General features: G+C 43.7%; 1 long non-coding RNA gene across 1 annotated transcript in view; it reads left to right on the plus strand.

Annotated features, from left to right (window-relative positions):
- The first annotated feature begins 453 nt into the window (after window positions 1–453).
- LOC138285037 (uncharacterized) overlaps window positions 454–13064 on the plus strand; it is a 203219-nt gene continuing 190608 nt past the window's right edge. The window contains exon 1 of the long non-coding RNA XR_011201494.1: window positions 454–799. This is a non-coding gene — a long non-coding RNA (uncharacterized lncRNA). The remainder of the gene's footprint in view (window positions 800–13064) is intronic.

Below are 13064 nucleotides of genomic sequence, written 5' to 3' on the forward strand. Positions count from 1 at the left end.
ATTATTTCCAATGGAGGAACCTCCTCTCTGACGCCCGACCAATTTGGGGGTGGGATTGCTTCGCACTCACACCCTGCAATGGGAGACATATATGACCATTTTCTGGATGGTGGTGGGATTAGTAAATGCTTAAAATAACCCAAACATGTAAATTGTTGGGTGCTCACAAACGCTAGGGGGTTTGCCACTATGGGACGCACAGTGGGACGTTTTCACACACAGAAACCTTACGACCACGAAGTAATTTTGCACTCCTACAATGGCTCCTTGTACAGATGTCAGATACACGCGCAGACAGAATTGTGAATGAGCACCAAAAAGGAACGCTCCAGTCCAGAGCGCTACAGCAGTTTGATAACGCACGCCCCAGGCCAGAGTTTATTGCAGACCGAACGACCGAAGTGAGCGGTGTCGTAAAACTGGAAAGTTTGGAGTCTTTTGGCTCCAGCTGTCAGAGCTGACGTCAGATTCCCGAAAGCAGGAGAGCCGTTCTTTACGCAACTTAAAGTGAAATTCATACCTATTCTATCTAGCCTCATAAGTAGGCAGCGCCAGCTTTGACTAGTCAGCGAAGCCTCCGTCGTCTACATAGATTGGACCCAGCGGCTTCCTGTCCACAAAAACCAAAATGAGCTCTTTCGCGGTGCCCCTGGAGCCCCCCTCCGAGGACACAAGCATACACTACGGCCGGTTTGATGAGGCAGCCGGTCAGGTGCCTGCCTACAAGTGGTGGGCAGTGTTCAACATCCTGTGCTGCTGTCTGCCGCTGGGTGTAGTGGCAGCCTACTTCTCTGGAGAGGTACGCGTCTGCACGATCTCTATGTACTTCATTAGGCATCGATCGTACCTTTTGACATTTTTGTTTTCCTTTTCTCCCTTTACATTTCTCTGTCTTCTCACACACACACACACACCAGTGCTTTTGAGACTTCACCGCACTGTTCCTGCTTGCGTTTGCATCATTGTGCCCTTCTATACACTGTCCGTCTTCGTCCTCCTACAGTCGAGATAATGTTTTACCACTTTTTTCATGTTTAGTCCAGTGCTTTAAATGGGCCCGTACTGTCCGATACTGAGTACCGGCACTTTTTTATTTTGAGAGGGAGAGTACCTGCACTTCTCCAGAAAAACGGAATACTTTCAATTGGAGGGTACCGGCACTTCCCAGAAACAAGCAGGTACCCTTATGCAGAGTACCTGCACTTATATTTTTCCATTTCAAGCAATGGTTTAGTCTTCCTGTGCAGTGCATCTCGGTGCTTACAACCTTTTATGCATGTTTGGCGTCACTCATTTTGTCTCTGTTACAGCCCCAGGTTACTTACTCACCTTCTCGTTTTTAGGGTTCGCGTGCACAGCGCTAGCGCTGAGCTTGCTAAGTACTTAAAAACATTCTTAAAAGGGGCTTACGCCCTTACTTTCAGTTTGTTCTTATGCTTGTCAATCTGTTTTCAGTTGGTTGCAGCATGCTATTTCTCCTTGTTTCTCTTTGTGTGTTATCCGTTCAGTGGAGTTTGGACCAAGTACGTCTTCCTTTTTCAGCTTTTCTCCTCCTTTAATGACACAACTCTTTTATTTGTTCTCAAGCGTGTGTGGCGACTGCATGTTATTTGTGTAGTTCTGCCATTCTTTTGTAATACGTTTTAATGTTTTGTTTTTTTTAAAAAAAATTTGGGAGAGCTATTCACATATTTTAATATGGGGTAGTTCCGAGCTCCAAAAGCCACCTAAGGACCCTACACACACGAGCAGAACCGAGTCTGAGCTATCTCCCTATTCCGCAGCGATGGTCTGCCGTTCCAGTGCTCTGCTCGGAACTCGGCTCTGCCCTAACACGCAGGTGCTGATCTCTTTCGTCATAAGGCGTCAAAGGACACAGGATTCAAAAATGCTAATGGGACACTATCGACGACACATGATTTGAATGTAAAGATATGCACACGATTGTGCATTTCAAACCATCTGAATACAGGCACGGCCCGTCCTTTAGGGCGGAGGGGCCATGCCCCCCACCTTTTCCCCTCATGAAGAGTGTCTGTCAGGGTGAACAAAGGTCACCCTGACAGACACTCTTCTTGTTCAGGTCAGGCAGTCAGGAGCAGAGATGCGCGATTTACGCAGACTCCTGGCTGCCTGAGCTGAACTTTGCTGGGCTGAGGAGGTCACAGCTCCTATGGGCGTGATCTCCTCAGCTCAGCAGAGGTGGCTTGAGGCCCTCCAATGGGTGACGAGGACAGCGTCACCCATTAACTTCAACCTGGATGCTTCAGGTTTAAGCCCTGAAGCGCCCAGGGCGAGTGTCAATCAGTGACACTTCGTCACAGAATGGGGTGGGGTCAGCAGTCTTACTGACCTCATCCCACTCTGTGAAGAGGCTGGGACTGCTGCCTTCCCTCACTGGCTGACCTAAGGCAGCAGTCTTTGGTGCGTGCATGCATGTTTGAATGTTATGAGTGTTGTTAATGGATGTGCGTGCGTGCGTGTGTGTGAAAGAATGAGTGAGTGTGTTTCCCGCCCCCCTCCCTCCTAAAGCTGCCGGCCGCCACTGCTGGCTGCATAGAAAACGGATCTCCTTTTGTTTGTTTCTGTGTGCCGCATCATCTTTGTACTTGCAAGTTTCTTTGCTATACAGTATTTTGATTGAAAAGGCCAGGGCACTCGTATGAAATAAGATAAGAGTCTGTACAGTTAGGTTCTTTGTCTTCGGAGAATCAATATATAATCCAAACAGAGTTTAAGTTCAGTGTCTTTATTCTTGTGCGAGGTTTTCATACATGTTCATCACATCAGAAAGATTCCATATGTGGTCATCACAACAACATCCAACAGCCAACACTTGTTTCGTCTCAGAGAAATTAATCTCATTGACTTCCTCAGGGCAAAATATAAGTAAGGTGTTAACATGAATAAAAGGCTTATCCTAATCAAGTAAAACTCTTCAAGAAAATGTACGATCAATAGAGAAAGAGTAGTGGGAATCACGTGACGGGGGCAAAACACTATTATCCCTGAGTCTTAGTGAGGGAGTACTCACAAGTCAGCACGTATGAATCAAAAATCTTTTACGGTGCGATCTATAAACAAAACAGTTCTTTTGGGTAAATTCTTGTGTTGGGGGCGCTGTGTCTTGCTATAAAAGTGCAAAATACATAAGTTAACATTAATGTCACCTACCTAGAGGTATAAGGTATAGAAGAGACACCGAGTAAGGTCTCAGGAGTGTGTGTGAAACTCCTCGGCATGACGGGGAGTTTCACACACACTCCTGAGACATTACTCTGAGTCTGGTTGCTCAACTTAGAAGCAACATATGATTATAATCTTTGTTACATCGGTTTTAGATGAGACGGAGGGCTTACACGTCCTTTTTCTCTATATACACGCCAGCTTAATTATCGGGGAGCAAGACAGAGCGCCCCCAACACAAGAATTTACCCAAAAGAACTGTTTTGTTTATAGATCGCACCGTAAAAGATTTTGGATCCATACGTGCTGACTTATGAGTACTCCCTCACGAAGACTCGGGGATAATAGTGTTTTGCCCCCGTCACATGATTCCCATTACTCTTTCTCTATTGATCGTACATTTTCAGGAAGAGTTTTACTTGATTAGGATAAGCCATTTATTCATGTTAACACCTTACTTATATTTTGCACTGAGGAAGTCAATGAGATTAATTTCTCGGAGACGAAACACGTGTTGGCTGTTGGATGTTGTTGTGATGACCACATATGGAATCTTTCTGGAACCCAAGGACCCTTGCCTAGGAATGCTCAAAAGTAGCTGTTCAGCCGCGTTCTGCAGTTGCTAAAGTCTCAGCAACCAAGATTGGGTTTCTACCAAATAAAGAATGTTGCAGTAGTTCAGCCTTGAAATAACTAAGGCCAAGACCACTGTCTTCCTAGCTGCCTCAGGAAGAAAGCTAACGATTTTACAAATAATTTTTTTAATCCCAAAACACTTGCAGGCTAGGGCAATAATCTGGTTATCAAAAGTCAATTTAGCATCAAACGCAATACTCAGGTTCTTGACTGTTGGTTTGAGAGAAGGCAGAGGACCAAGTGCTTCAGGCCACCAAGCAGAAGACCAGACAGAAGGCTGGTTCCCAACAATAGGAACCCCCTGTCTTCCCAGTTTTAAGCTTAAGGCAGTTCATATCCAACCATTGGGCCACCTCCACAAGGCAAGCCCATATGCATGCAGAAGGCTCTGTAGCTTCCCGAGACAAAGTGATGATCAATTGAATATCATTGGCACACAAAATATTATTAAAACTGTGAGGTTCGATGTTGTCCGCTGGGGGGCACATATAAGGATTGAATGATGTAGGGCTCAAAGAAGAGCCCCCGCCACCCCCCGCTGCAGAGAAAAACCTTGAGATTCAAACGGTCTTGTCATCGCCTGAAAGGATCTATCCTGCAGGAAGGAAGCTAGCCACTTCAGGGCTTTATTCCTAATTCCACATTTCCACAGACGTTCCAGCAGAATGTTGTGGGACATGGTAGCGAAAGCCATGCTTAGATCTAATAGCAGGACCGCTGCTGTGACGCCCCCATCCACAATTTTACGAATGGACTCAGAAGTTAACAATAACGCTGACTCAGTACTATGGGCAGGCTGGAAATCAGACTCTATTCTATAGAGATCTTTCATCTCAATAAATTCTGTCAGTTGCTGGTTCACCCATTTTTCAAGTGAAAGGAAGTAGTGGAATTGGCCTGAAGTTTTCCAGTTTGGAAGAATCCAAATCAGGTTTCTTCGGCAGGGGCATAACCATGGCGTGCTTCTAGAGATGGAGAACCCTACCAGTCTCAAAAGAATTATTCTAGAGATTGCAAAGCAGAGGCACAATGACATGCATACCCCTTTCCAAAGTAACTGAAATGCCCAAACAACACTTCCATTTCTTAATGACCCTTATGAAGTCTCCCAAAATATGTTTCCTGTAAGTGGAGTATCTTGAGAATAACTTTGTTTTCCTGTCCGAGCGTTTAAAGCTTGCATGACTTTTCCGAGTGTCTGTTCTTTGCAATTTCAAATTATAATTATTTTTGATATAGTTGTGTCTTTGGCTCTGTTGCTTTTTTATAGTATAACATGCCTGGCCACGTTTTATGCAAATTATTTCACGATGCCCCTTGATGTTGTAAGGTAAATTAGAACATTACTTTCTACAAAAAAATCACGGTGGACTCCTTTGCAGTTACACGATGTCGGCGAATTTGTACCCTAACGTTATCTCGGTGTTATTGAATATTGTTCTCCAGCTTGTTACTCGCATCCCAGTTTGTGATTTACGATCCTTAAACTGCTGGAGTGAATATGCTACTACAGTCGTTTACAGAGTTGAGGCAAACCGCAACTATAAAATTGATGCATATTTGTGCATTCTCTTCATTGTCACAAGAGAAGAAACAAGCATTGGCAGGGCCAATAGGTTTCGCCTTTGTTTGTTTTAGGGTGTTTTTTTAAACTTCAAGTTATATTGCACAGCAGCTCAACTACCCTGCAATAGTTGGGGAAACACTGCTAAACTCAGTGGAATTCACGTAGGTGAAACCTATTGGCTTTGCCAGTGCTTGTTCCATCTCGTTGCCTTCGGCCCTACACAGTTTTCTGTCTTCTAAAAGGAGATTCTTAATTAATATCGATTCAGTATCTGCAAGGTTGTGTTGTAGGCATCCCTTCTATATACCAGATCGGCATATGCATCCACATTTTCCCAAAAAAATCTGGTTGCAAAACATTGAAAATGTACGAATATCTCAAAGGAAGTGGCAATGCACTGGCAGAGGGTAAGGGGTCCCAGTGATCACTGTTCTCAGTAGGGTACCATCTTAGTTATGATCTCCAATTGTAATGAGTCACAGTTTGCGACCTACTCCATTAATATTCATGAGGTAGGTCGGATTGCCACCCACAACGATTGGGATTTTCAAGAACCGCCGTATTAAAACATAGGTTGATTGCTTCAAGATATTGCTCCACCTGGCCCTTAATCTTTTTGCACCATCATACGTTTTAGAAGTCTGTCCCTCTTCATTCCTTATGATTGTTATTTTCTTGATCTCTTGGTACAACTCTGTGCCACTCAGCACCTAAATCCGCTTTGCTTTCAAGCTTTTTAAATCTGTGTCTTCCTGCATTTTACATTTCAAAACGTTTTCTATCTGTGCTTTCTGTGAGTGGTACGCAAAACAGATTACCTACTGCCACAATAATTCTTCCAAATGATTGCAACTGCGTTAAGTAATGTTTTTTTTTTAGCTTATTGCGGTGTTCCTAAATGATGGGATTAACTAAAGGTTGATGGTGAGTTGAGCACTTTACCTTTGATAAGGTGGTAGCTGTAGGAGGTAGGATTGCCTGAATTGTACCGAGTTAACACCTGTTCTTTACAAAGACCATTTGGGTACAGATATATATTTAGGGCTGGGTAGAGAAACTGGGAACAGACAATTTGGAATGGGGTTGTCTTAAGAGGTTGAGTGGAAATGATTTGCTAATGGCAGACATGCTGTAAAAAAGTAGCTTTTAACGTCTTCCAGAGAGAACAACATCTTAGCTTACTTAGATGAAGGATCGGTTTCTTGTCTGTTCCCTTTGAGCTTTCTTAATACCTACTATCCTGGTGCAAGTAGAGCCTAGTTTGATACCTACTATCCTGCTGTGCAAATTAGATTAGTTGATGCAGCATGTGAATGTGGCATCTGCTGATTTCTGCCATCGTCATATCATACTTTTGGGTATTGTTTTTCTGGAACCTTAGTTATAGTTATCAGGCAAAAATGAGAATGATTACTTACCTTCTCTCTTTGTATGATTAAGAATGGTTAAGGGACATATCGGTTAGGTTATACAAAAAATTATTTAACTGTAACATGTTTGATCACAGTACATTCATGAGAATTTAGTGATTGGGCTTTAGAGGGCTGAAAGTGTTTGGTGCTGGGCCATATGACTATCTGCTATTCATTTTTATCTATTCAGGCAGAAGCAGTGTGTTTTCTTGAACAGGAAGTCTGTGTTACAGGTCTTTATGTAATGTAATGTGCTCTATATAATGTTAGCATGTTTTTTACCACCAGAGCTCCTGATTCTGTTTGGAAGGTTGAGGTCCACTCAAAGCGCACCTTTTACCCTGGGTGATCAATTACATTGTAGCCAGACAATAACACTACTAATTGTTGGCACCAGCTGTTTACATTACAGGAGTGCAGACCTTTCTACTTGAGACCAACTGGATAGCCTGTCTATCGGTGGTAAATCTGTGCGATATGTCATCGCTGCACACACCTATCCTCCCTGATTGTGTATGCAGTGTGCATAAGTGTGCTTAGGTAACATGTAATGGGTACCAGTGCAGGTCCATTACTGTGTAGCAGTTGCTTTCTCAGGTGCTTGACAGAGGTATTGGTAGTCAGAATTTGCTGTGTCCCTCTCACTTCTTGCCAACCTGCACTGCTTCTTCGATGGCTTCACTCCTCTCGATTTCTTTGAAAGCCAATTGTGCTGCATGGTATGAATCATCATAAGGAGGGAAGGATCTTTTGTTGCACTAGGATGAAACTGCTCCAGTTAAAGCAGGTCAGAGTGTGATGTAGCCCGAGCAACATATTAAACACGGCTGTGGCATGCAAGCAAGGCCTATCATTCAGTAGGGCATAGACTTCCATCTCACCCTCCCATCGGGTGCTTTGTGTTGAGGGGCAGAATTTCACCAGAAGATGGTTGCCATGGGGCTGTAGTCCACTGAATAAAATGTATTCAGAATTTAGGCACAAATCCCTCTCTACAAATCATTGTTAATAAGGACTTGTTTCAGAATCCATTTATGGTTGCATGTAAATATGCATGCACCACCCATGGAATGCTCACTAGACCCAAAGTAATGCAAGCCAGTGCATTGCACAGCTTTGCATTACTTTTTGTTACAAACCAACTCAACACTATGCATTTTGTTTGCATAAAAACAAAAAAACACACCCAAAGGAAAGTCTTTGTAAATCCCGGCCTTGATTTGCGGCAGCTACACCTAACACTGGATATAATCTGGTCCTTCCATCAAATTCAGTGTTAACCTTTTCACTTGAAGAAGCTTTACACATCTGGGAAGCAAAATAGGAGAACTAGAAACAGAAACCTTGCCCTTCTTCTTTTAAAATGAGTACATTTATAGGAATGAGGAGAAAATTGATGCTGCTGAACACTACCCTGCATGCTTAGAACTTATTTTGCATTGCATTGCCAAAGCCTGAGATCCTGTATGCCCTCACTATGTTGAGGTACTTAACGCTGTTAAGGCAGACCAAGACAGGAGTCCAAACCCTCTGCCCAGCTCAAGTCAAAGAATCTGATCGACTCAAGCAACTAACCTGATAAATCAACTTTTCAGGCATGAAGCAGAAGTGAAATTGTGACACTGAATCCCAAGTTGGTAGCTCAGTAATTTTGAGCCCCTGTCTCCAGGCTCCCTCTCTAGGGACTTTCCAGGCATGTAATGCAAAACAGCACCCCAAGTTGTGGCCCATCGACCGTGTGTGCTGCTGCACTTGAGCATGAAGTTTCTCCTTCCAGTGACATAATAGGCATGAGGTGGCTATGACACAGCACTCCAAGTGGGTACAAGTCATCATTTTGAGCCTCATACCTGATTGACTATGTTTCTCATCTTATTTGTTATGCAGGTGTGAGGCTTTTTGTGTGAATGTTATACCCCTGAGAAGAGGCTGTCACTGCTGTGATCCATAGCTGCTGTTCAAGAGATGGTACCCTACCTAAATGGCAAGAGCTCTAGAGAAGTTGTGGTGTCTCTTTGACATACCCGTGATCATCTCAAAGACACGTGGTTTTGCAGCGAAACTGCACTCTGCAGCCTTGCCCTGCTAGCATCTACCCCCAAAAGCATCATGAGCATTCGAAGAGCTCTCACCACCCAAAGACCACCCAAAAGGCAATATGTCTCATGTGCACTGCTGTTGGATTGCTCAATGCCAACCGTGCTTCTTGTTGAAGTCAAGGTCCCATAATTCTCCAAATAATTGCACTAATATCTAAGGTGTCCCAAAAAGGACCACCTGCTGCCATCTGAGCCTGAGTTTGGAAATTCACATCTTGGATTCTGGAATCCAAAGGCTGGACTTTTTTTTTTTTTAAAGCTAGACCAACAAGCTTTGCCATTTCTGGCACTTGCTTTAACTGATTGTTATCTATGCACTCTGCGGTGCCTGTAGAACCTTCTTTGGGTTCTACTGGCTTAGGCACTGAAAACTAATGTATAGTTAAAATATCTGATGTAGAAATCCTCCAGTTTAGCATAGCAAGGATATAATTCGGAACTCATTGAAAGGGGGCAGGGTACCTAAATAGTTCCGAAGGTTGTTTCTCCATTGTGCAGGAGCAATTGTGATTTGCCAGTATCCATTGGTCAGAATGATGGTGCACAAGAGCTTTGCAGCTTCTAGCTTGTCCACTTGCTCTGTGTTCAGAGAATTTTGTGACCATAGTGAGACCAAGGTTGTTTATGGAAAACCTCAAGTCTATGTATTTTGGCTAAGTGCCAGAGGTATTATGATTGCAGATTGGCTGTTGACTTTTCAATTACTTTGAGATCCAGCATTGTAGCCTCTTTCACTTCGATGCAGTTTTAGACATTGACTGACATGGTATAAATGGGAATCTTTATGGGAAGTCTGCCTCCATTATCTGCACCAGATCTAGGGTTAGCAAGAACACACATGATATCTGTGTCTGGACAATTGTGCACGCATTTGCTTATGATGGAGAGAGATTTACTCCCTTCATTAAGACATCTTTGATATTTCTGTGTAGTGTTGGACCTATTGATCAGTTAATCTACATGACAACCATAGCATCTGTGTGGGGTTGAAGATGGTGTTGTCCTCAAGAGAAGATGAGGCAATGTGTCCCTAAACATAACACTCAAAACCACATTTCAAATAACCGTCAATACATAAGAATTGACTCAAAAAGGGATCTCAAGCCAAGTAATTAGGAAAACCATGACCGTGAATTTAAATATTAAACTGCAATACAAAAGACATAAATATAGTGGTGGTTCAATAAATTAGTCATAAAGCTCAGAAATCAATTGCCATGAAGGCACTTTGCATTTAAACAGATAAAAACGATGAGCAAAATCTGTGAAATGGACTAAATCCAGAGTTTGCAACACATCTATGGAGAACGGACAGCGTCTGTAGTACCAATCCAAAAGTATCTGGTTCATGCCCAAAATCAAGGCTTTTTATAGTAAATTTTACAATGGAAAGCAAAGGAAATCAAGCAGTCAGCATACATTTTTTTTTTTTTTTTTTTGTCCTCATCTCACTGACCCGTGCCAATAACGAGTGGATCCATTTTTACCCCAGGTATCTAGCCCCCTAGTATCAACGGGCCATTCCACCTGGCGCTCTTTTCTATGGATCCCCTTATAGCCTTGGCAAATCCTTCTCCCCTCCGCCCAAAATCCTGAACGGACAGTAGGGCTAGATGTACCGAGGGGGGGATCAGATATAATCATCGGACTTCGTGACCTAACTAACAAATCAAGTAAGGTTTTGACAAGCATTTTCCCATCCCACCCACAAAACATCTCTTTTACTAATCGGCCCGCTCTCTCCAATTTATATAATCTATCTATTGAGTTTAGCCACTCCTGCACTGTAGGAGGTTGTGAGCATATCCAGTTATGGCAAATTTGCCGTCGGGCAATAAGCATCAAAACAAACAAAAGACGTTGCTGTGATTGGTCTCTCAACTCGCAAACCCCAAATAACACTAAAGTAGAATTCAATGTTATTTCTTCCCCAAATATCCTATTTAAGACCTTCTGCACATCTACCCAATAATTAGCTAAACCAGGACAATCCCAGAACATATGAATATCATCTGCATCAGTACCTTCACATCGTGGGCATTTCTTCTGGATTCTACTTATACGGGATAACCTTGCTGGAGTCCAATACACTCTGTGCAATGTAAACAAATGATTCCTCCTCATTGCCGCTAATTTAACCGTATTCCAAAGAATGGAACATGATTTTTGCCACATCGATATTATATCCATATTTGGGAACACCTCTCCCCATTTCTGGAGCGGGAGGGGGGGGTCCTCCTCAACTGCCTCCATCAAGGCTTGATACCAGACCGCAGTTTCCTTATGTAGAGGTCTCTGAATTAGTTTCTCATCCCAGCAAGATCTACCAATTTCTCCTTCTTTTAAGGATTTAATCCAGCTGGCCAACTGATAGTACTTAAATTTGGAGATGGACCCTCCCACTCTCTCCAGAAATGTGGCCCATGGTATAAATTCCGTGCCCTCTATAATCTGTCCCCATCGTAGTACCCCGCTCGCTTTCAGTGGATTTGATAGTTTATCATGAAGACATACCGGGGTACCAGGTGAGTCCCATATTGGAGCAGAACCAGAATAATAAGCTATCCGCAATAGGTTGCGAATCTGTAACCAAGTTCTACAGGCCTGCCGTAAAATCTTAAGTCTAACTTTTTTTAAATACCTTGGGTGGCGAAATTTATACAGAAAGAACTCAGCCCCTTCCTCTGCATATGCAGTCAGCGCTACCCACATTGCGGTATATTCTGACTTTTTATTCAAAAGAATTCTACTATTCTTAAATTGAAAAGCCAAATAATACTTATAAAAATCAGGTGTTGCTAGCCCCCCCCGTTCCTTTCTCTTGCCTAACTTTTTCCAAGATATCCTTATTCCCTTTTGTGCCCAAACAAACGAGGACATGTCTCCCTGCAATTTTGTAAACCACTTGCTCTTAAATTCCAACGGAATAGTATTAAATAAAAAAGTGAATTTTGGCAGAATTATAATTTTCAAAATGTTGGATCTGCCTATCAAGGACAGCGGGAGAGCCGCCCATGTTCTAAGAAGTTTCTTGGCCTCGAAATGTTTTTTCTCAAAATTTATCCTTGCCAATTCCCCCAAATCTTTTGTGATCTGGACTCCTAAATATCGAATTTCCTGTTTAACTAGCGGGGATTCATATGACATGTTCCAACACATAGGTGGTCATTCCGACCTCGGCGGTCTTTCTTCCAGACCGCCGAGGCCAGGGGAGACAGAATACCGCCATTGCCGGCGGTATTCATGCCTCCCTATTCCGACATTTCCGCTGGTCCAGCGGAAATGGCACATCAACATTGCCACCGGCTCGTAATAGAGCTGGCGGCAAAGTTGATGTGCAGCGGGTGCAGTAGCACCCGTCGCGCATTTCACTGCCCGAAATTCGGGCAGTGAAATGCGCAACGGGGCTACGCCTGGGGGCCCCTGCACTGCCCATGCCAAGTGCATGGGCAGTGCAGGGGCCCCGTGCGTCCCCTTACCGCCATTCTTTCCATGGCGGTGTCTACCGCCACGGACAGGCTGGCGGTCAGGGACTCATAATCCCCAGGGCAGCGGTGCTTGCACCGCTGCCCTGGTGATTATGCCTGCCAGGTGGAAACCTGGCGGGAAAATGGAGGAGCCGGCAGTATGGCCGTGGCTTTTGCGCCACGGTCATACTTGCTGGCGGGACACCGCCAGCCTGTTGGCGGTGTTCCCGCCAGCAAACCGCCGGCCGCCAGGGTCGGAATGACCCCCATAATCTCTGTCTTCTCCGCAATGACATTATAACCTGACATTCTACCAAAACCTTCTATCGCCAATTTTATTGAGGGAAGTGAAAAAGAAAGATCCCTAGTATAAATCATAAGATCGTCCGCGTATAATGCAACCTTCTTCTCCCAGCTCCTACCCTGAAAGGAAAGAATTTCCCCGTTGTTTCTAAGCAGTGTTGCTAGCGGCTCAATATATAAATCAAATAACAAAGGGGACAAGGGACAACCCTGACGCTTCCCTCTAAAAATAGCTACTTGTTGTGAAAGCACATCATTAATCAGAATTCTCGCTGTTGGAGACCTATATAGTTCATTAACTGCTCTAATAAAAGTAGTCCCTAATCCAAACCTTTCCATAACCACCTGCAAAAACAGCCAGTTTACCTGATCGAATGCCTTGGCTGCGTCAAAA

Source organism: Pleurodeles waltl, chromosome 3_1 (assembly GCF_031143425.1).
Source record: "Pleurodeles waltl isolate 20211129_DDA chromosome 3_1, aPleWal1.hap1.20221129, whole genome shotgun sequence".
NCBI classification, from domain to species: Eukaryota; Metazoa; Chordata; class Amphibia; order Caudata; family Salamandridae; genus Pleurodeles; species Pleurodeles waltl.